The 8,820-nt window shown below is 37.1% G+C and overlaps 1 non-coding gene across 1 annotated transcript; it reads right to left on the bottom strand.

Annotated features, from left to right (window-relative positions):
* Positions 1-5,547: 5,547 nt before the first annotated feature.
* LOC148579987 (small nucleolar RNA R71) lies at positions 5,548-5,655 on the bottom strand. Its single transcript, XR_015899603.1, has one exon. It is a non-coding gene; the product is annotated as a small nucleolar RNA R71 (small nucleolar RNA).
* Between the last annotated feature and the right edge of the window lie 3,165 nt (positions 5,656-8,820).

Genomic DNA, 8,820 nt, shown 5'->3' with positions numbered 1-8,820 from the left:
GAACCGAAGATTGATGGTTTAGAAGTTATAATAAACTCTCGTTGTAAGTATAGTTACTAAACCAAGCAATCAACCTTTCTTACAAAAGTTTTTGGTTGTCACAAGTAACAAACCCCTAAATAAATTGATAACCGAAGTATTCAAACCTCGGGTCGTCTTCTCAAGGAATTGTAGGGAGGTATGTTCTTATTATTGGTTATGAGTTTGTAAATTAGGGGTTTATGAAGTAAGGTGGGAATATGTTATATGACAAGTAAAATAAAATAATAATAATAAAATAGACTCCTGGAAAGGTATGAGAAATTGGAAGTCCAGATTTAGTTATCCTTATCAATAATAATGAAAGTTGAATCTTAATTCCACTTAGTCAACCTTTACTAAAGTAAAGGAAAGTCAAGGGATTAATTAGTTTGATCTTCGAATCCTATTTATTTCCTAAGAAAAGATTGGGATTATTGAAGATCAATTCAATTGGCAAGATAACAATTATCAATTATGCTGTTGAATTGGATAACTCTTGAGTTACTGATTTCTTAACCAAAACCAAGAATGTAAAAAGATAAATATAAATCACAAATCTGAAAATACCTCAATTGCATTAATAAAGAAAATCATAACATGAAAGCCATAAGCCAATTATTCAAAAGATAAATATCAATTAAAGTACTAAGGTGAATAAAAATGGAAACGAAATTAAACAGAAAAGAACATTAAACCTGGGATCGAGAGTCACTCCTAAAACTAAGAGAAGTCCTAAATCCTAATCCTAAGAGAGAGAGAGAGGAGAGAACCTCTCTCTCTAAAACTACATCTAAAACATGAAAAGTGAATTATGAAAGCTTCTCTCATGTATGGATGCATTCCCCCACTTTATAGCCTCTAATCTATGTTTTCTGGGCCGCAAACTGGGTCAGAAACAGCCCAGAATTTGCTGGAGAAGAATTCAAACACGCTGATTTCTGTCACTGCGACGCGGCCGCATGGGTCATGCGGTTGCATCGCCTAGCTTCAGAGAAACTATGGCATATTATATATCAAATCGAAGCCCCGGATGTTAGCTTTCCAACGCAACTAGAACTGCGTCATTTGGACCTCTGTAGTTAAAGTTATAGCCATTTGAGTGCGAAGAGGTCAGGCTGGACAGCTTAGCAATTTCTCTAACTTCTTGTATTCCTTCCACTTTTGCATGCTTCCTTTTCATCCTCTGAGCCATTCCTGCCCTGTAATCTCTGAAATCACTTAACACACATATCAAGGCATCTAATGGTAATAAGGGAGGATTAATAATGAGCAAATATAAGATCAAAGGAGTATGTTTTCAACCAAAACACATAGTTAGGAAGACAAATGTAAAACCATGCAAATAGTATGAATAAGTGGGTAAAGAGTTGATAAAATCCACTCAATTAAGCATAAGATAAACTATAAAATAGTGGTTTATCAGCCACGCCCAGAACTCAAGTGGCATGCTGATGAGCGGATAATTTATACGCTTTTTGGCATTATTTTTACACAAATTTTAGTATGATTTAGTTAGTTTTTAGTATATTTTTATTAGTTTTTAAATAAAATTCACATTTATGGACTTTACTATGAGTTTGTGTGTTTTTCTGTGATTTCAGGTATTTTCTGGCTGAAATTGAGGGACTTGAGCAAAAATCAGATTTAAAGGTTGAAGAAGGACTGTAGATACTGTTGGATTCTGACCTCCCTGCACTCAAAGTGGATTTTCTGGAGCTACAGAACTCCAAATGGCACGCTCTTAATTGCGTTGGAAAGTAGACATCCAGGGATTTTCAGCAATATATAATAGTCTATACTTTGCCTGAGTTTAGATGATGCAAACTGGCATTCAACACCAGCTCTCTGTCCTATTCTGGAGTTAAACGCTAGAAATAGGTTGCAAAGCAGAGTTAAAGGCCAGAAACAGGTTACAAACTAGTGTTCAACTCCAAGAAAGACCTCTCCACATGAAAGCTTTAATGCTCAGCCCAAGCACACACAAAGTGGGCCCCGGAACTGGATTTTTTCGTCATTTACTTATCTCTGTAACCCTAGTAACTAGTTTAGTATAAATAGGACTTTTTACTATTGTATTTACATCTTTGGGGGATCTTTGGACGTTTAGTTCTGAGATCATGGAGGCTGGCCTCTCGGCCATGCCTAGATCTTGTTCTTATGTATTTTCAGTGGTAGAGTTTCTACACACCATAGATTAAGGTGTGGAGCTCTGCTGTTCCTCGAGTATTAATGCAAAGATATTCATTCGCACCCAAGAACATGATGAATGTGATGATTATGTGATGCTCATCACCATTCTCACTTATGAACACGTGCCTGACAACCACTTCCGTTCTACATGAAGATGAGATAGAATGAGTATCTCTTAGATATCTAATACAGGGGACCGAGTCCGAGATATTAGAGTCTTCGTGGTATAAGTTAGAACCCATGGACGGCCATTCCTGAGATCCAGAAAGTCTAAACCTTGTCTGTGGTCTTCTGAGTAGGATCTGGGAAGGGATGGCTGTGACGAGCTTCAAACTTGCGAGTGCTAGGCGTAGTAACAGATGCAAAAGGATAGTAAATCCTATTCCAGTATGATCGAGAACCGACAGATGATTAGTCATGTAGTGACAGTGCATTGGACCATTTTCACAGAGAGGACGGGATGTAGCCATTGACAACAGTGATGCCCAACATACAGCTTGCCATGGAAAGGAGTAGGAATGATTGTATAAAGACAGCAGGAAAGCAGAGGTTCAAGAGGAACGAAAGCATCTCTATACGCTTATCTGAAATTCTCACCAATGAATTACATAAGTATCTCTATCCTAGTTTATATTTTAATTATGTTTTAATTATCAATTCCCTATAACCATTTGAATCCGCCTGACTGAGATTTACAAGGTGACCATAGCTTGCTTCAAGCCGACAATCTCCGTGGGATCGACCCTTACTCACGTAAGGTTTATTACTTGGACGACCCAGTGCACTTGCTGGTTAGTTGTGCGAAGTTGTGACAAAGTGTGATTCACGTTTGAGAGCACCAAGTCTTTGGCGCCATTGTTGATGATCACAATTTCGTGCACCAAGTTTTTGGCGCCGTTGCTAGGGATTGTTCGAGTTTGGACAACTGACGGTTCATCTTGTTGCTCAGATTAGGTAATTTTATTTTAATTTTTATCTTTTTTTTTATTATTCTTATTTTTGAAAATTTCAAAAAAATAAATAAATATTTTCAAAAAAAAAATTTAATTTATGTTCTTCAGAATTTTTAAGAAGGAATTCTAGAGTTTCATGAAGCATGTTGAAGCCTGGCTGGCTGTAAAGCCATGTCTAATTCATTTGGACTGGGGCTTCCACTTATCAGCATAGAATGAAGTTGGATGAAGTATCAGCTGTTGTATGTCTGATTTATATCTGCTAAAGCTTGGCTGGCCATTGGCCATGTCTAGAGTTTTGGACCGGAGCTTTCACTGAAAGCTTGGCTGGCTAGTAAGCCATGTCTAATTCCTGGACCGGAGCTTTAGACTAACATTGCAAGATTCCTGAAATTCCTATTAAAAATCTTGAAATCCTTATTTTCCTTTTCAAAAGAATTTTTGAAAAATCCAAAAAAATTAATAAAATCATAAAAACCAAAAATATTTTGTGTTTCTTGTTTGAGTCTAGTGTCAATTTTTAAGTTTGGAGTCAATTGCATGCTTTTAATTTTTCTTTAAAATTTCGAAAATTCATGCATGTGTTCTTCATGATCTTCAAGTTGTTCTTGATGATCTTCTTTGTTTGATCTTTGCATTTTTATGTTTTGTGTCTTTTCTTATTTTTCATATGCATTCTTGAATTCTTAGTGTCTAAATATTAAAAATTTCTAAGTTTGGTGTCTTGCATGTTTTTTTTGTTTGAAAATTTTTCAAAAATACATACTTGATGTTCATCATGATCTTCAAAGTGTTCTTAGTGTTCATCTTTGTATTCAAAGTGTTCTTGCATGTTTTCTTTGTTTTTATCCAAAATTTTTATGTCTTGTGCATTTTTTGTGTTTTTCTCTTTCTTCATTAAAAATTCAAAAATAAAAAAAATATCTTTCCCTTTTTCATCTCATAAAATTCGAAAATTTGAGTTGACTTTTTCAAAATTTTTTAAAATCTAGTTGTTTCTTATGAGTCAAATCAAATTTTCAATTTAAAAATCCTATCTTTTTCAAATCTTTTTCAAAAATCAAATCTTTTTCATTTTTTCTTTCATATTTTCGAAAATTTCAAATTGATTTTCAAAAAATATTTTTCTTATTTTGTTTCATAATTTCAAAATCTTTACTAACAATTAATGTGATTGATTCAAAAATTTTAAGTTTGTTACTTACCTAGTAAAAAAGGTTCAATCTTTAAATTTTAAAATCATATCTTTTGTTTGTTGTTAGTCAAGTAATCAACTTTGATTTCAAAAATCAAATCTTTTTAAATTTCTTTTTCAAAATAAGTTTCAATCACATCTTTTTCAAAATCAATTTCAAAATCTTTTCTAACTTCTTATCTTTTCAAAAATTGATTTTCAAATCATTTTCAATTAACTACTTGACTTTTTGTTTGATTTTAAAAGTTTACTATTTTAATCATATCTTTTTCAAAACTACCTAACTAATTCTCTCTCTGATTTTCAAAAATCACCTTCCTCTTTTTCAAAATTTCTTTTTAATTATTTTAAATTTTAATTTTAATTTTATTTCTTTTCTTATTTTCGAATTTCAACGTTAATTTTAAATTAAAAACAAAAAAAAATTATTTTATTTTATTTAATTTTCGAATTCTTCCCTCTCTCATCTCCTTGTAATTATTTATTCATCTACTAACACTTCTCTTCCACCCAAGAATTCGAACCCACTCTTTCCCTCTGTGTTTGGATTCTTATCTTTTCCTTCCTCTATTCTTCTTTTCTTATACTTACATGAGGAATCTCTATACTGTGACATAGAGGATTCCATATTTTCTTTTCTGTTTTCTTCTTTTTCATATGAGCAGGAACAAGGATAAGAACATTCTTGTTGAAGCTGATCCTGAACCTGAAAGGACTCTGAAGAGGAAGCTAAGGGAAGCTAAAGCACAACTCTCTGGAGAAAATCTGACAGAAATTTTTGAAAAAGAAGGAGACATGGCCAAAAATAATAACAATGCAAGGAAGATGCTTGGTGACTTTACTTCACCAAATTCCAATTTACATGGAAGAAGCATCTCAATCCCTGCCATTGGAGCAAACAATTTTGAGCTAAAGCCTCAATTAGTTTCTCTGATGCAACAGAACTGCAAGTTTCATAGACTTCCATCTGAAGATCCTTTTCAGTTCTTAACTGAATTCTTACAAATCTGTGATACTGTTAAGACCAATGGGGTTGATCCCGAGGTCTACAGGCTTATGCTTTTGCCATTTGCTGTAAAAGACAGAGCTAGAGTATGGTTGGACTCTCAACCTAAAGATAGCTTGAACTCTTGGGATAAGCTGGTCACAGCTTTCTTAGCCAAGTTCTTTCCTCCTCAAAAGCTTAGCAAGCTTAGAGTGGATGTTCAAACCTTCAAATAGAAAGAAGGTGAATCCCTCTATGAAGCTTGGGAGAGATACAAGGAACTGACCAAAAAGTGTCCTTCTGACATGCTTTCAGAATAGACCATCCTGGATATATTCTATGATGGTCTATCTGAGCTATCAAAGATGTCACTGGACCATTCTGCAGGTGGATCCATTCACCTAAAGAAAACGCCTGCAGAAGCTCAGGAACTCATTGACATGGTTACAAATAACCAGTTCATGTACACTTCTGAACGGAATCCTGTGAGTAATGGGACGCCTCAGAGGAAGGGAGTTCTTGAAATTGATACTCTGAATGCCATATTGGCTCAGAACAAAATATTGACTCAGCAAGTCAATATGATCTCTCAGATTCTGAATGGATTGAAGGAATCATCCAACAGTACTATAGAGCCATCTTCTGAAGAAGAAGCTTATGATCTTGAGAACCCTGCAATAGCAGAGGTAAATTACATGGGTGAACCCTATGGAAACACCTATAATCCCTCATGGAGAAATCATCCAAATTTCTCATGGAATGATCAACAAAAGCCTCAACAAGGCTTTAATAATGGTGGAAGAAACAGGTTTAGCAATAGCAAGCCTTTTCCATCATCCACTCAGCAACAGAAAGAGAATTCTGAGCAGAATCCATCTAGCTTAGCAAATATAGTCTCTGATCTATCTAAGACCACTTTCAGTTTCATGAATGAAACAAGGTCCTCCATTAGAAATTTGGAGGCACAAGTGGGCCAGCTGAGTAAAAGGGTCACCGAAACTCCTCCTAGTACTCTCCCAAGCAATACAGAAGAAAATTCAAAAAGAGAGTGCAAGACCATTGATTTGACAATCATGGCCGAACCTACAAGGGAGGAGGAGGACGTGAATCCTAGTGAGGAAGACCTCCTGGGATGCTCAGTGACCAATAAGGAGTTTCCCTTTGAGGAACCAAAGGAATCTGAGGCTCATCTAGAGACCATAGAGATTCCATTGAACATCCTTCTACCCTTCATGAGCTCTGATGAGTATTCATCCTCTGAAGAGGATGAAGACATTACTGAAGAGCAAGTTGCTAAGTACCTTGATGCAATCATGAAGCTGAATGCCAAATTATTTGGTAATGAGACTTGGGAAGATGAACCTCCCTTGCTCACCAATGAACTAAATGCATTGGATAGGCAGAAATTACCTCAAAAGAAACAGGATCCTGGTAAATTCATAATTCCTTGTAACATAGGCACCATGACCTTTGAGAAGGCTCTGTGTGACCTGGGGTCAGGAATAAACTTAATGCCACTCTCTGTAATGGAAAAACTTGGGATCTTTGAGGTGCAAGCTACCAGAATCTCATTAGAGATGGCAAACAACTCAAGAAAATAGGCTTATGGACTAGTAGAGGACGTGCTAGTAAAGGTTGAAGGCCTTTACATCCTGGCTGATTTCATAATCCTAGACACTGGGAAGGATGAGGATGAATCCATCATCCTTGGAAGACCCTTCCTAGCCAAAGCAAGAGTTGTGATTGATGTGGACAGAGGAGAGTTGGTCCTCCAACTGAATGAGGACAACCTTATGTTTAAAACTCAAGGATCTCCTTCTGTAACCATGGAGAGGAAGCATGAAAAGCTTCTCTCACTGCAGAGTCAACCAAAGCCCCCACAGTCAAACTCTAAGTTTGGTGTTGGGAGGCCACAACCAAACTCTAAGTTTGGTGTTGAACCCCCACATTCAAACTCTAAGCTTGGTGTTGGGAGGTTTCAACAATACTCTGAACATCTGTGAGGCTCCATGAGAGCTCACTGTCAAGCTATTGACATTAAAGAAGCGCTTGTTGGGAGACAACCCAATGTTATTTAATCATATCTATTTTATTTTCTTTTATTTTATTTCATGTTTTATTAGGTTGATGATCATGTGGAGTCACAAAAACTACTGAAAAATCAAAAACAGAATGAAAAACAACATTAAAAACAGCACACCCTGGAGGAGGAACAATCTGGCGTTTAAACGCCAGAAACAAGCATCTGTCTGGCGTTTAACGCCAGAAACAAGCACCAAGATGGCGTTTAACGCCAGAAACAAGTATCTACCTGGCGTTAAACGCCAGAAACAGGCTATATTTGGGCGTTTAATGCCAGAAACAAGCAGCAGTCTGGCGTTAAACGCCAGGATTGCACAGCAAGGGCATTTTACACGCCTAATTGGAGCAGGGATGTTAAGTCCTTGACCCCACTGGATCTGTGGACCCCAGAGGATCTGTGGACCCCACAGGATCCCCACCACTTCTTCTCTCCTCTTCACACCTTTTCATAACTCTCTTCCCCAAATACCCTTTACCAATCACCTCAATCACTCTTCTCCATCACCTCTTCACCACTCACATCTATCCTCTTTTCCCCAAAAACCCCACCTACCTTCAAATTTAAACTATTTTCCCTTCCAAACCCAACTCTAATGGCCGAACCCTAACCCCTCCACTCCTATATAAACCCCTCCTTCCTTCTTCATTTTCACATAACACAACCCTCTCTTCACTACCTTGGCCGAATACACCCTTCTCTCCCTCTCCTCCATTTCTCTTCTTATTCTCCTTCTTTCTTTCTTTCTTCTTTTGCTCGGGGACGAGGAAAAATTTTAAGTTTGGTGTGGTAAAAGTATTGCTTTTTGTTTTTCCATAACCATTAATGGCACCTAAGGCCAGAGAAACCTCTAGAAAGAGGAAGGGAAAGGCAATTGCTTCCACTTCTGAGTCATGGAAGATAGAGAGATTCATCTCAAAGGTCCATCAAGACCACTTCTATGAAGTTGTGGCCAAGAAGAAAGTGATCCCTGAGGTTCCTTTCAAGCTCAAAAAGAATGAGTATCCAGAGATCCGACTTGAGATCCAAAGAAGAGGTTGGGAAGTTCTCACCAATCCCATTCAACAAGTCAGGATCCTAATGGTTCAAGAGTTCTATGCAAACGCATGGATCACTAGGAACTATGATCAAAGTGTGAACCCGAATCTAAAGCGTTGGCTTACCATGGTTCGAGGGAAATACTTAGATTTTAGTCCAGAAAATGTAAGGCTGGCGTTCAACTTGCCAGTGATGGAAGAAAACGCACGCCCCTACACTAGAAGGGTCAACTTTGATCAAAGGTTGGACCAAGTCCTCATGGACATATGTGTGGAAGAAACTCAATGGAAGGTTGACTCAAGAGGCAAGCCGGTTCAATTGAGAAGACTGGACCTTAAGCCTGTAGCTAGAGGATGGT

This window comes from Arachis ipaensis, chromosome B10 (assembly GCF_059453495.1).
Source record: "Arachis ipaensis isolate K30076 ecotype BB chromosome B10, ASM5945349v1, whole genome shotgun sequence".
NCBI lineage: Eukaryota > Viridiplantae > Streptophyta > Magnoliopsida > Fabales > Fabaceae > Arachis > Arachis ipaensis.
Note: the sequence above shows the minus strand (reverse complement) of the source record. Positions and strands in the feature narration are given on the sequence as shown.